The following is a 16,185-nucleotide window of genomic DNA, read 5'->3' as shown; positions in this document are numbered from 1 at the left end:
ACAGTCATCTTAATCCAACACGTTAGAAGGAAATCTCCTTGTCTTCCTACTTATGGATATTCTCATATGCTTCATGGAGGATTTTTTTTTTAAATTTGTATCTCTTGCCCATTTTTCTACTTGGATTTTTTTTTTTTAAGTTAGTTTCAGGTACACAAAACAGCATAATGATTAGACATTTACACCCCTCAAAAAGTGATATACCCACCAAATGAACTACCCATCTGACATCGTACATAGCTATTACAACACCATGGCCTATATTCTCTATTCTCTACTTTACATCCCGTGATGATACACACACACACACACACACACACACACACACACACACACGGTGCCAAAAAAATGTATATACATTTTAAGAAAGGAAAAACTGTATTAGAATTGTAATATTCAATATATACCAATAACAAAAGATGAATACAAGGCACGTTTGACTTCTGCAATTACAAGAGGTGCTCAAAGTGGTTACCATTAGCGTAATTTTAATACAGTTTTTTCCTTTCTTAAAATGTGTATACATTTTTTTTTTGTACTCTGTGTGTGTGTGTGTGTGTGTGTGTACTTATATATGTATATATATGTATTCACACACATGTATATACACACATAATTATAGTTGACATTCAATATTATTTTTTATTAGTTTCAGGTGTACAGCACAGTGGTCAGGCATTTATATAATTTATGAAATGATCCCTCTGGTAAGTCCAGTACCCATCTGACACCCTACATAGTCTTTACAACATTATTGATTATATTCCCCATACTGTATTTCACATTGGATTATTCCTTATTCATAAGAGCTTTACATGTGTAAGTATGTGAGCCTTTTTGTTTATAAGAGGCTGTATGTAAATTTATCGTTTTTTAACTTTAAAATGAATTTTCTGTCATTTATTTATTTTGATCTATCGACTTTTTTTCCTCTGACAACTTTTTGGAGTCATGACTATTAGATGACAGACAATATTGTTGATCTTTTAACCTGTGTTGCTTTATGGAATTTGATTAGTTCATTATTTTAACTTTTAAATCTCACTTTTTCTGGGTAGCTAAAGACAGCGGTAACAGCTTAACTACCTGTCTCCCAATATTTCCTCCAAAAACATTGCAGAACTCTACCAGAAGGGTAAAAGAAATCTACACATAAACAATGCTCAGAGCTTAAGTTGAAGACAGAATGCCTAAACGTGAAAATAATTGCAAATAAAAAAAAAATAAACCACCAGGTCCCCCGCATGTGGTCTCTCACAGTCCCATTTCTACTCCCAGCCCTCAGCAAGGCTGTGTGGTGAGCAAAGGCCAACCAAGTGTAAGATAGAAGCTAGCAAATGGACCTAAGGTTTGACCTACACTGACAGAAAGACTAACTCTGCACTAAGTTTAAACTTAAATGTGTGTGTGTGAGAGAGAGCAAGAGAGAGATCAGAACAGGGACTATAAGGAATTTATTTTAAATTATGAGTGATTTGCAGAAGTAGTCTTCTAAATGCATAGCTTCAGGATTAAGACAAAAGGTAAATAAGAAACAAGTTTACTTTTGCATTTAAGTGCTGAAGAAGAAAAGCACACGAGGAAGTTTTAGGTTCCTACAAGACAAAGGGAACACAAAATCAAGGGCTTACCACCATCTTTGTGTTTTGTCTCTACTGTCTTTGCTAAAATAAAGGAATTAGATTCTACCTTAAAAAAAAAAAATCTTACAGCTCCTCCCAGAGAGCTAACAAAAAGGAAAAAAAAATCTAAAATATCTAGACTTCAAAGTATTTGATAAAAGAGGGTGCTATTAAACTAGGAATCTTGTAAAAACAGCTTAGTACCACAAAAGGGTGAAAAGGGAAGATTAATAAATCCATATATATGGCTCTTACAAAATATAAAAAAATGAGATTAATCACATATTAACTGTGGGAAATTCTCCTCACCCCAGAAAAAAACCATGAAGATGAAAACTATAATCACACTTCAGAGTTACATGTATTCAATCAAGCATTTGTGGATACTTTTTTTAAAGTGTAGAATCAAAAATTTAAAAACCACGGAAAGTAAATAAATCAAACAAAAATGGAATAAAAAGAGTGTGAACTCAGTAAAGATATCAAAGACAAAGAAAAAAATTATCTTAGAAACAAATAAATTACAAGGTGCTCCAGGAAGAATTGACTGAAATGAAAATTAAAGAACATTAAAGAAAGGCAGGAAAAGTGCCAAGTGAATGAAAATGATACAAAGAATGAAGTAAAAGTGTCAGAGATACTGTATTATATACTTGAAAGTTGCTGAGAGAGCAGATCTTAAACATTCTCATCACAAAATGAAATGGTAATTATGGGACATGATTGAGATGTTAGCTAAGGATATGGGTGTAATCATTTTGCAGCATATAAATGTATCAAATCAACACATCGTGTATCTTAAACTTACACAGTGTTAACATACTCGTATGTCAGTTATATGTCAAAGTTGGACAAACAAGTATTAGAGAAAATAGTGGAAATTGAAGACAGGCAATGAAGGAATGACATTTATATTGGAGTCCCGGGGGGGGGGAGGCAAATGGAAAAGAACCAATATTAAAGCTATATTCAAAGAAAATTCACCAGAAATTGATAAAGATTTGAATGTACACACTGAAAGACGTATAGAGAGCACTACATCCATCAACAACAGAATATATCTACTTTTGAAGTGGAATGTTTTCAAAAGGACCATATGCTGGAACATAAAACATCTGATTAAAAAAAATCAAGATTTAAAATATTACAGTTTATACTTTTTGACCACCATCAAATTAATTTTAAAACCAACTACAAAAACACAACTAGAAAAAAATACAACTTTTGAAATTCAGGTTTATATTTTAGTATATGTGCTGCCGAAGCGAGCACTCAGGTTTATATTTTAAATCACTTGTGAAAGAAGAATCACTGAAAATGAGAAAATATTTTGAACTGAATGAAGGTAGCATATCAAAACATGTAAAATTCAGCTTAAGCCTTTCTTGCTGAGCAATTTAAGCCTTAATGCTATAAGATGAAAGGCTGACATTCAGTAAGTTCAGTATTCACATCAGGAAATTAGCAGCAAACTATACTGACAAATTAGAAACCAAGAAATAGTAATGATAAATATGAAAATTAGTGGTATATAAAGCAAACTTAAAGAGGATCAACAGAGGCGAAAGTTGGTTCTCAGAAATGGGTAATAAGGGCTGGCCTGGTGGCTTAGGTGGTTAGAGCTCCATGCTACTAACTCCGAAGGCTGCCAGTTCGATTTCCACATGGGCCAGTGGGCTCTCAACCACAAGGTTGCCAGTTCAATTCCTTAAGTCCCGCAAGGGATGGTGGGCTCCGCCCCCTGCAACTGAGATTGAACAGGGCACCTTGAGCTGAGCTGCAGCTGAGTTCCCGAATGGCTCATTTGGCTGGAGCGTGTCCTCTCAACCACAAGGTTGCTGATTCGACTCCGCAAGGGATGGTGGGCTGTGCCCCCTGCAACTAGCAACGGCAACTGGACCTGGAGCTGAGCTGCGCCCTCCACAACTAAGACTGAAAGGACAACAACTTGAAGCTGAACGGCAACCTCCACGACTAAGATTGAAAGGACAACAACTTGACTTGGAAGAAAGTCCTGAAAGTACACGCTGTTCCCCAATAAAGTCCTGTTCTCCTTCCCCAATTAAAAAAAAAAGAGTTATAAAATTGATAAATTCCTGTCAAAATAATGAAACAGATGTTACATAACCAGTGTCAGGAGTGAGGATACACTCTGATGGGTCTAATGAACATTTAAAAAATCATGAATGGATATTAAGAAAAATTTAAAGGAAATAAGTTTGAAATTTTAGATAGTCAGATTCCTTGAAAAACACAACACAGTCTACCAAAACTGGCTCCACACACAGAAACAGAAAATTTACATAATCCAATATCTAGAAAAAGGAATGTCTAATTACAAATCTTTCCATTTAGAGATTCAGGCCCACATGGTTTCACTGGCGAATTTCTCTAAACATTTAAAGAAGAAATAATACATAAAGTGTGACAGGAAATAGAAAAAGATTGAGTACTTTTCCTTTGTAATGAGCTGAGTTTAATTTTTTTAAATTGAGAAGTGACATAAAACGTGTAACAGCCCAGTTTAATTTTGACAGCAAAACCTGACAAGGACATTACACAAAAGCAATATTACTGGTCAGTTTTTTGTTTTTTATGAAATTAGATCTAAAAATCTTAAAAATATTAAGGAATCAAAATCCAGTGATACATAGAGAGGATAACACATCATGATTAAGTTGAATTTATTCCCAGAGTTGCAATGTTAATTTAATAAATGTGATTCACTACATTGACAGAATTAATGTCAGATGATCATCTTCATGAATACAAAAAACGTTTGACAGTACTCAAAACCCATTCACTTATAAAACTTAGCAAGCTAGGAAAAGAAGGAATCTTGCATAATTTTATTAGACGTATCTGCATAAACCCTACAGGAAACATTGAAAACTTTCTCCTTGAATTTGGGAATGTGTGAAGAAAGCTCACCAATATGAAAACCACTGACTAAGAGGTCCTATAAAGTGTGTTTAGGCATGGGAGAAAAGATTGGTAAAGAAAATACAAAACTCATTGTCATGCGGGAGACCCGGCTCGCTGCGCCATTTGTTGTGCGGGGCGGCCTGCGGGGCCTCTGGTCCCGCTCCCCACATAAGAACACAGGATATGGCTAGGCCAAAAGGGAACACCCACGGAGCCATAGATAGGGGAGTCATACCACTGTATTCTCTCCGTCGGCCGGGGAGACACACCCAGATCTGCAGTCTGCCATTCACTTCTCTGCCTGCCAACCAACCAATCAACGCCGCCCCACAGTTACATCAGTAGCCAATTGGCTAACTGGTTACAGCTGATGGCCAACCAATCACAGTTGATGGTCATTCACTACCCGAGGCAGCAACTCCCCACGCGAGGTGGAGAGCCTAGAAACTGCTCTCTGGGACTCCGTCCCCACACTCATTCAGAAAGTATATGATTTGCATGTAGAAAATCCAAAAATACCTACACATGAACTTTTAGAATTGATTGTAAATCATTTCAGCAAGTACTGGATACTCATTCAGAAATCAGTTGTTTCTATTAATAAGCAACAAAAAAATTAGAAAAATGGAATTTAGTAAACATACTATTTATAAACATCAGAAAACATCCATATACATCAGAATAAGTCTAACAAAAGTTGTAAAACACCTCTACACAGGAAACCACACAGAATTTTTGAGTTCCTTAGTTTTAAATCAGTTGAATCAGTATTTTTAAGATATAAATTCTCTCCAAATTTATATATTAGATGTAATCCTATGAAAACCTTAGTAGAGAAACTGACGTATAACATAAGTGTGTCACATAAGAATACATTTATAATAACTACATAAACTACTTCAGCATAAACTTAAATTTCCAAAGACATTACTTTTAAATACTCCCAAAAGACAAAAATTAAGATATCATGTTCTAAAATATGGAGTTACCTTTATTAAGGTATTAATTTTCCAATGATTATCTTGTAAATTTAATGAGATCCCAATGAAAAAAACCATCAGGTATGGTTGCTGTTTTGTGCCTAGGAAGGATAAAAAAGCAAGAACTAGAAAAAACCCGAGGATAAAAGAGCTATTTAGTGGAGCCTTGTAAATTTTTTTATATAATTAATTCAAGAAGGAGAAGAAATGTAATCTCACAAAAACAAAACAAGTAAATTTAATATCTGTAAAATTGTTCGTATAATTCCACCAAGAATTATTTCTGGTTACATGTAAAAGATAGTATTTTGTCTGTTCATTCCTAATGGGATATGTCATAAAGACCAAGTGCTAGCAGTCTTATGTTTTGGTAGTGATGGTAATATTGCTAAAAATTTTTTATATGTGTATATATAGACACATATGTAATTATATGTAACTAATTATAATTAATATATGTACATAAATATATGTTATATATACAGAAATCATTAGGAACCAAGATTTTGTAGTATTATGTTGTTGCTGGTAATGATATTGTTAAAGCTATTATATATGTATAGATAACGTGTGTATTTTTAAAATTTTTATAAAGATACATTTAATTAGAAATAATTAAAATTTATAATTGTAATTAATATAATATATATAGTTAATAATATATGTGCATATTATCATTATCAGTCAATTTTTTTCCAACGTAAAAGTATTATACAGAAAAAGGAGGAAAAAGAACATAAATATGAAGAATAAAATGGCAGTAACTATGTATGTATCAATAATCACTTTAAATGTAAGTTGATTAAATGCTCCAATTAAAAGATATAGGGTAGCTGAGTGGATAAGAAAACAAGATCTGTGCATAGTCTGTTCACAAGAGACCCACTTTAGATCAAAAAACACACACAAAATGAAAGTACAGGGATGGAAGAAAATATTTCATGTGAATGGAAATGGGAAAAAAAAAACCCAACATGTAGCAGTATTTATATCAGACAAAACAGACTTTAAAACAAAGTCTGTAATAGGAGACAAAGAGGGACGTTACATGATGATAAAGGGATCAACCCAATAAGAAGATACAACCCTTGTAAACATTTATGCCTCCAACATCGAAGCACCAAAATATATAAAGCAAATATTGACCAACATAAAGGGAGAAATCCACAGTAATACAATCAGAGTAGGGCACTTTGACACCAATGGACAGAGCTTCCAGAGAGAAAATCAAAGAAACAGTGGCCTTAAATGACACATTAGACCAGATGGATTTAATTGATATTTTTAGAGTATTTCACCCCAAAGCAGCAGAATATATTAGGTTGGTGCAAAAGTAATTGTAGTTTAAAAGGTTAAAAATAATTGCAAAAACCACAGTTACTTTTGCACCAACCTAATACATGCTTTTTAAGTTCGTATGGAACATTTTCCAAGGTAGACTATGTTAGGCCACAAAACAACTCGCAATAAATTTAAGAAGATTGAAATCATACCAAGTGCCTTCTCTGACCACATTGGTATGAAACTAGAAATCAACTATAAGAAAACTGAGAAACACAGAAACATGGAAGCTAAATAACATACTACTAAATTATGAAGGGGTTAACAACAAGATCAAGGAAGAAATGTAAAGAACCTCAAGACCAATGACCCAAAATCTATGGGATACAGTGAAAGCAGTCCTAAGAGGGAAATTCATAGCAATACAGGCTTACCTTAAGACAAGAAAAATCTCAACAATCTAATCCTACACTTAAAGGAACTAGCAAAAGAACATCAAAGTCCAAAGTGAGTGGAAGGAAGGAAATAATAAAGATCAAAGAGGAAATCAACGAATTAGAGTCTCAAAAGCAATACAAAAGATTAGTAAAGTCAAGAGCTAGTTCTTCGAAACGATAAACAAAATTGGTAAACCTTTAGCCAGACTCATCAAGAAAATGAGAGGATCCAAATAAAATCAGAAGTGAAAGAAAAGTGACAACTGACACCACAGATGTACAAAGGATTATAAGCAAATATGAGCAATTACATACCAACAAATTGGACAATCTGGAAGAAATGGATAAATTCCTAGAAACATTGAATCTTCCAAGACTGAATCAGGAAGAAACAGAAAATCTGAACTGACCAATTTCTACAAACAAAATTGAATCAGTAATCATAAAACTCCCAACAAACAAAAGTCCTGGACCACATGGCTTCACAGTTGAATTTTACTAAACATTCAAAGAAGAATTAATACTTATCCTCCTCAAACTATTCCCAAGTATTCAAGAGGAGGGAAGATCCCCAAGCTCATTCTATCTACAAGACCACCATTACCCTAATTCTGAAACTGAAGACATTACCAAAAATAAAAAAAATTATATGCCAATGTCCCTGATGAACATACATGCAAAAATCCTCAACAACGTATTAGCAAACTGAATTCAACAGTGCATTTAAAAGATCATACACCATGATTAATTGGGACTTATTCTTGGAATGCAAAGTTGGTTCAAGATCTGCAAATCAATTCACATGATACACCACATAAACAAAATGAAAGATTAAAAGCATATAATCTTACCAATATATGCAGGAAAAGCATTTGACAAAAATCCAGCATACGTTTATGATAAAAACTCAGCAAAGTGGGAATAAAGGGAACATACCTCAACATAATAAAGGCCATATAAGAGAAGTCCACAGATAATATCGTACTCAATGGGGAAAAACTAAAAGCGTTCTCATTAAGATCAGGAACAAGACAAGAATGTCCACTTTCACCACTTTTATTCAGCATAGTATTGGAAGTCCTAGCCTCAGCAATCAGACGAGAAAAAGAAAGGCATCCAAATTGGAAAGGAAGAAGTAAAACTGTGATTATTTTAGAGAATATGATATTATATATATAGAGAGAGAACTGTGAAGATTCCACCAAAAAACTATTAGAATTGGTAAATGAATTTAGTAAAATAGGATAAGAAATTAATATTCAGAAATAGGTTGCACTTTTATACATCAGTAATGAACCATCAGAAATGGAAATTAAGAAAACAATCCCATTTACAATTGCATCGACAAATAAAATACCGAGGAATAAATTTAACCAAGGAGGTGAAAGACCTGCACTCGGAAAATTGTAAGACACTGAAGAAAGAAATTGAAGAAGATACGAATAAATGAAGCATATACTGTGCTCATGGATATGAAGAATTACCATTGTTAAAGTGTCCATACTGCCCAAAGCAACCTATAGATTGAGTGCAATCCCTATGAAAATACCAAAAGGCATTTTTCACAGAACAAGAATAATCTAAAAATTTATATGGAACCACAAGAGACCTTGAGAATAGCCACAGAAATCTTAAAAAGAAGAACAAAGTTAGAGGTGTCATGCTATCTGATATCAGACTATACTAAAAGGCTATAGTAATCAAAACAGCAGGATACTGGCATAAAAATAGACACATAGATCAATGGAGTAAATAGAGAGCCCACAAGTAAACCTGCCGTATATGGTCATTTAATCTATGACAAAGAAGGTAAGAATATATAATGGTTTAAAGTCAGTCTCTTCATGCAAAGAAATGAAACTAGACCAATTTTTTTTTTTTTTAATTTTATTGGGGAATGTTGGGGAACGGTGTGTTTCTCCAGAGCCCATCAGCTCCAAGTCGTCCTTCAATCCAGTTGTGGAGGGCACAGCCCACCATCCCATGTGGGAATTGAACCGGCAACCTTGTTGTTGAGAGCTCAAGTTCTAACCAGCTGAGCCATCCGGCCTCTGGAAGCTCTGGAAGCTCAGCAGCAGCTCGTTGTCTTCAATCTAGTTGTGGAATGCGCAGCCCACTGGCCTGTGGGAATCGAACCAGCAACCCTATTGCTCAGAGCTCTGTTCTAACCAACTGAGACATCTGGCTGCCCTAGGCCACTTTCTTATACCACATGCTGGAATAAAGTCAAAATGGATTAAAGACTTAAATGTAAGACCCCAAACCATAAAACTCCTAGAAGAAAACATAAGCAGTAAACTAACTCTTTCATAGCACTTCTAGCAATATTTTTTTGGATATTGTCTCCTCGGGCAAGGGAAACAAAAAAACACACAAATGGAACTATATTAAACTAAAAAGTTTTTGCACAGCAAAGGAAATCAACAAAAGGAAAAGACAGTCAACTAAATTGGAAAAGATACTCGCCAATGATACATCTGGTAAGGGTTAATATCCAAAATTTATGAAGAACTCATACAACTCAACACCCAAAAAACAACACAATTAAAAAATGGGCAGAGGATCTACATAGACATTTGTTCAAAGAGGACATACAGATGACCAGTACCCTGTTTCCCCGAAAATAAGACCTAGCTGGACAGTCAGCTCTAATGCGTCTTTTGGAGCAAAAATTAATATAAGACCTGGTATTATATTATGCTGATGTTATATTATGTTATACCCGGTCTTAAATAAGACTGAGTCTTATATTAATTTTTGCTCCAAAAGACGCATTAGAGCTGATGGTCCGGCTAGGTCTTATTTTCAGGGAAACATGGTAGACGTGAAAAGATGCTCAACATCACTAATCATCAGATGCAAAATGAAATCACAAGGAGATAACATCTCATGCCTGTCAGAATAGCTATCAGTAAATCAGCAAACAAGTATTGGCGAGGGTGGGGAGAAAATGAAACCGTGGTGCATTGTTGTTGGGATTGCAAATTGGTTCAGCCACTATGGAAAACAGTTTGGAGGTTCTTCAAAAAATTAAAAATAGAGCTATCTTATGACCCAGGAATTTCAATTATGGGTATTTATCCAAAGAAATCTAAAACACAATTTCGAAAAGATATATGCACCCGTATGTTTACTGAACCACTATTTACAATAGCCAAGTATGGAAGCAGTCTAAGTGCCCAAAAGTAGAAGTTGGATAAAGAGGGGGTACATAGGTACAATGGAATATTACTCGACCATAATAAGAAGAATGAAATCTTACCCTTTGTGACATCATAGATGGACCTAGAGTGTATTATGCTAAGTGAAATGAGTCAGACTATAAAAGATAAATACTGTATGATGTCATTTGTGTGTGAAATGTAAAGAACAAAACCAAGAAACAAAACAGAAACGACTCATACAAACGGATGGTTCTCAGATGGGAGGGGTGTTGGGGGTCTGGGTGAAAAAGGTGAAAGGATTAAGAAGTACAAATTAGTGGTTAACAAAATAGTCATGGAGTTGTAAATAAAGTACAGCATAGGGAGTATAGTCAATAATTTTTTAACAATTATGTGTTGTGCCAGCAGGGTAGTAGACTAACTGGGGGAATCACTGTGTAAATTATCTAAATGTCTAACCACTATGCTGTACACCTTAAACTAATATAAAATGATATTGAATGTCAACTGTAGCTGAAAAAATAATTTCAAAAATAAATCATGTACTTTTTGAGCTAATGTTATAATTTTTTTAAAGTACAAAATCAAAGATTAAAAACTCTAGTCCAAAATTTGAATAAGAAATGTCAGCATCAGCACGTGACATTTTTTCCTCTTTAAAATATTTCCCAAGTTGGTTTACTTTATGAAAAAATATGTTTATTGGAGTTTTTAATTGTAAAAACTTAGAAGCAGTGACAGTCAAGTAGTTTTAACACTCCTACTGGTTACAGAGCCCCGATTGTGGTGAGTAAATACCATTCTCCCACTAAAAGGATACAAGCCTCTATGAACTTACATCACGTGGAGTAGCAGGTGTCTTTGGGATTTTTTGTGTCAGAAAGCAAACAAATATCAACAACTATTGGGATTCTGTCAAAAGTTCCTGGTAACGTAAAAGGGTTATCTTGAGTATCAAAAAATATTGCTAAAATTTATCAGGAAAGGATATTGATATTTAAAAAAAGTGTTTTTTTGCATTTGTTACACTGATCTATGTCTTTTTCTCTCATTCTCTTAATATGATTTATATTAATAGATTTTCCTAATATTAAACTACCCTGGCATTCCTAGTAAAAGCTTGACTTGAGCTGTTTGCTGTCTTTGTTTCTAAGCCTAGTTTGATAATCGAGTTTAAGACTCTTGCATTCATTATTTCTTAGGGCAATGTTAGCCTATAATTTTAATTTCTAGTACTGTTTTGTCATATTTTTGTATCAGGATTCTGTGAGCCTTAATACTTGGGGACTATTACCTCTTTTTCTGCATTTGGTGTTAAGATTGTTTTCTACTTGGAAAGACTTTCATTTACATTCATTATGATTAATGGCAGATTGGATTTACTTTTACTACCTTATGTGCTTTGTATTCTTTTTTCTCTCAGATTTTTGCTCTCTTTATAGTAAGTTCTCTTCTTCCAGTCCTCCCCCAACTATATACTCCCTTAGATACTGTGTTTAGTCTGTTCTTTTTATTCTAATTCTGGCTATTTTTATGTGCCTACTTGAAAATAACCGAAGTTATTGAAGCTTACAAAAGTTTCATTCTGGTGACTGTATCCAAATGTGATGGCTATTTTTGTCCAGAATTTTAGTTCTTTTTATTTATTACATAAATTTTGCCTTATTGTATTGTTTTATGCAATCATTATTTACTCAGCTATAACCCTGTGTTTACCATTGTTTGCTTTTATTTCTTGCATCTGAGACTTGACTTACGAGAACACTTGTGCTATATCTGAGGTACACCATTTAAAATTTCCTTTAATAAAGTTTTGTTGGTAAACATCTCAACTGGGTGTATTGCTTCACTTTTTGTTGTTGTTGCCTGAAAATATTTTTATTTTGCATCTTTCTTGAGGATGGTTTTGCCATGAATGCAGTTTTGAGAGGAGAATCTTTTTGCCTCAGCACGATCAATACATTCTATTTTCTGGCATCCATTGTTTTTTGAGAAGTCAGTTATTAATCTAACTGCCTTTCTTTTATAGCTTATCTACATTTCCCCTCTGCCTGTATTAAAGTATTTTGTTTATCTTTTCTGTGTGAAATTATAGTTGTAGTTTCTAATTATCCTGTTTTGGATTTGTTGGGCTGCTCTAGGCTTTTTTCAAATTGAAAAATAGTCCTTTTCTCAGACATTGTCTCATTCCTCTTTCGGTTATCACCTTGAAATTTGTTTAGATATACGTTAAGGCTTTTCAGCCTATCCTCTATATCTATTATTTCTTATTTTCTATCTCTTCCTGACTTTGTGTTGTACGTGTTATTTTTTGTCTCTATCTTCTCAGTTCACTAATTCTCTTTTTACTTACATTTTAGTGTCATTTAATTTCTTTGTTTTCTTTTTAAATTTTTCTCTCTATTTTAGTTTGGGTAATTTCTGTTGACCTATTTTTACATTCATTGATTCTTAAACTCAGTTGCATCAAGTCTTTTGACGAGCTTATCACAGACGTTCTTTATCTTTAGAACCACATTGTTTCTAACATTTTCATTTTACTCTAATATTTTCCTTATGCCTGCTGGAGTTCTTCATCTGTCTATCAGATTGTCCATCTTTTCCACTGAGCCTTTACCATATTAATCTTTGTTGCTTTAAATCCTCTGAGAGTTCAGCATCTGGATAATTTTTAATTTTCACGGTTTGCTCTGTTGATTGCTTTTGTCTTTTGGCAGTGGATTGTTGGGGTTCTTCCCCCTTTATATTTTTATGTGAGTCATTATTTTGGATTTAATGCTAGGTATTGTGTGTAGGGATTAAAGAGTGAGGGTAGATAGTGTTTAGGCCTGGAGATGAACACAGCTTTTCTGCTAGAATCGAAATAGGTTTGGATTTTGTGTTGTTATGATTACCTTCAGTGCACCAGTGGTTTCAGATTCCGCTTGGTTTTACTTTGTGGTTAGGGTTGGGACTGATTTGTTGGAACATTTTTCTAAGCGTTCTTGCTCTCCCCTCAGTTTTAGGCCTTCCCTGTGCTTTTGTGTTTCCAACAGGATCTCTCTCCGTATTCCCATATTCTCGTGCCTCTTCCAAAAGCAGACTGCTATTGCCAGTTACCCCATTGCTTGTCGGCCTGGCAGTGGGGAGCGAGGACATTCAGGGAGGAAGGTTTGTTTGGTCCTGGTCAGTACTCACCTGCTTGGTTGCTGTTTACAATCTCCTGCTCATTTTCAAGTCTTTATTTGAAAGTTTTTTATTACAGCTTTATATTTTCTGATACTTCCAATATACTGGAATGTTTGCAAGTATGATTCTGCTTTTTTCTGTTCATTATTGCTCATCATGTCCTATTTGCTCACATGATTGGGTAGGGGTGGTGGTATGTTTATACCTGAGTTTATATGTCTTGAACTTTAGGTGTGGGAATTTGTTGAGGCTTGGGTTCAAGTTGCATTCTTGCGTAGAGGAAAGGAGTTCAACTTGCATTATTTTTGCCAGTTGCATATGGACATTATTAGTCCTGAACATCTTTAAATTTTCCTATGTACTTAAGGTATTGTAAATTCGAACTACAGACTTGCATGAGGGATGGCTTATGTTTTGAATTCTCAGGGGAAAGGTTTTTTTGTTTGGTGGTCCCCCTGCCCCCATTCTGTCAGTGCCAAGCAACTTTTCTTCCTGTCCCCTTCTTCACTGTGGACTTAAATCTTGCTCACCCTTTACAATGAGGATGTAGTTGTTTGGGTTGAGAGTTCTCAGTAAGTCTCCTATTGGATTCCCCATCTTTGGTGGATTCTCTGTTTTATTTCCTGTCTCCCTTGTTCCCTACAATTTTCAAAATGGAAAGTCTAGTCTCTGGAGTTGAGAAATCAGCTGGTAGATCAGGGACTTTGTTGATAGCCTGCCTCCTGATATTCTTGGTTTCGCTTCATTCTTGGTCTTTGTCTTCCTTACTTTTTTGCCATTTCAGTATGAGTTTGCAAAGTTTTATTTTTTTAAATCTCACATTTCACTTATATTCAGAGGGAGCTTTGTTTAAGGGCACTTAATCTTTATACATTGTTCAATCTTTTCATTTGATGCTTTTCCAAAAATTTTGAGGCTTAGAAACTCCTTTTCTAAATTTAACTACTATATTTATATTGAAAAGCTTTTATGGTTTAAATCTCTGTTTTTGTTCAATAAATGCTAGATATTAAAAGCTCTAAAAATCATATGAAATTGGAACTTCACCTAAACTAGATAATCTGGTTCATCCCTTGGGATAGGGCAGTTTGAAGGAGATGGACTTTCTAGTCGCACTTGGGTTTGGAGACCTTACCCACTTGTGTGAATTATTTAAGTTTTGTGATGCTGTACCATCTATTAAAACAAGAGTTGCTACATAATAGGGTCGTTGTGAGCCTTAAATGATGTAACTTACAGCTTCTGGTACATGGCCTAGTGTTGTGAGTGGTTCAGGAAATACTATGGTTCCCCCATCACTTTTTAGGAGAGGAAATTGAATTACAAGGAGGAAATATGTATTTGCTACCTACGTACATAATTCTGTAGTTGTTAAGCTGGAAATCATTCCCTGTCTTCTGGATTTTACCTTTCAGAAGATTAATGTTCAGTAACTTGGTCTATTTCTTGAATACCTTGTACATATTTCCATGGACCTAACATGTTTGGGGAGAAAGAGAATTTAATATAATGAATATAATGCCCATTTAGGCACATTTCTTGAATGTTAAGTGAACAAGGATGAATATAACAATGCAGTTCCTTTCTTGTTAGCTGGCTCATCTAATAGTTAAGGTCAGTGTTTCTTAGTGCCATAGAAGAAGAAGCACTTTCCTGGGACAGAGGAGGGGTTGTTTGAACTGAGTCATGAGGTATGTGTAGGATGCCAAGATGGTGCAGAGGAGGGATGGGCTTTTAGGCAGAGGTTACAGCATTGTGTGCAAAGGCCCGAAGGCAGGAGGGAGCGTGTCCTGTTCGTAAGAAGTCTAGGTTGTGCACGTAAAAAAGCCACAGTCGGAGAAAAGGAATGTCTTGTGGTTATAGAAGAGATGGCGGTGGAGACGTGTCTTAAATGATTGGTAGTGTTTCAGTATGTGAAGATAGAATGGATGGGTTAATACAAGTTGAGGAAATAATAAAGTTACTTAGCAGAATGTAAGTTACTTCTATATAAGGACCCATGAATAGTCACATGACTTGGTTGCTACCTACTCTTGACTCTCTCACAGCTGAAACAGAACAGCTTAGCCATCAACTCTTTTTGAGAAATCATCAGGACATTTTGCATCTCTCATTAGAGCTTGTATGTGAGAGGGTTTGTTTTTGTGTGGGGAGGAGGATAAGGGAGTGGTTTTTCCAGGCTTACACTATAAGATAAAGGGATAAAAATATTTTGGGGCTGGACTGTATGTGACTTAGACTATCAAATGTTATAGTTTAAATTTTATTGGATAACCATTAGCAGTCTATTGTAGCATTTTGAACAGGAGATGATTGACCTAGGTGTTTTTACTGACCTTGCCAGATGGAATTAGAGAGGAACGTATTTGAAGCAGCAGGATCACCTATTGTGATATTTCAGGACTGAAGTGATTAAGACTTGAATAAGTGATAGTAGTAATAGGAATAAAAGAAAGGGCCTTGTGAGAGGGATTTATTAAAAAAGAGTTGACGAGTTCTAAGAAATGATTGAAGATAAGATTTGCAAGGCAAGCAGGGGAGTTGGAAATGTTGATGGAATTTCATACTTGGGTAACTAGGGAATTTTTTGTATTAGCAAAAGATATGA

At 34.8% G+C, this 16,185-nt stretch overlaps 1 protein-coding gene across 11 annotated transcripts in view; it reads left to right on the top strand.

Moving 5' to 3' along the window:
• RAPGEF6 (Rap guanine nucleotide exchange factor 6) overlaps positions 1 to 16,185 on the top strand; it is a 183,036-nt gene that overhangs the window by 57,510 nt on the left and 109,341 nt on the right. The gene's annotated exons all lie outside the window — the stretch shown is intronic.

The sequence above is a fragment of the Rhinolophus sinicus genome, chromosome 5, assembly GCF_057876585.1.
Source record: "Rhinolophus sinicus isolate RSI-liver-muscle chromosome 5, RSI-T2T, whole genome shotgun sequence".
Classification (NCBI taxonomy): domain Eukaryota; kingdom Metazoa; phylum Chordata; class Mammalia; order Chiroptera; family Rhinolophidae; genus Rhinolophus; species Rhinolophus sinicus.
Note: the sequence above shows the minus strand (reverse complement) of the source record. Positions and strands in the feature narration are given on the sequence as shown.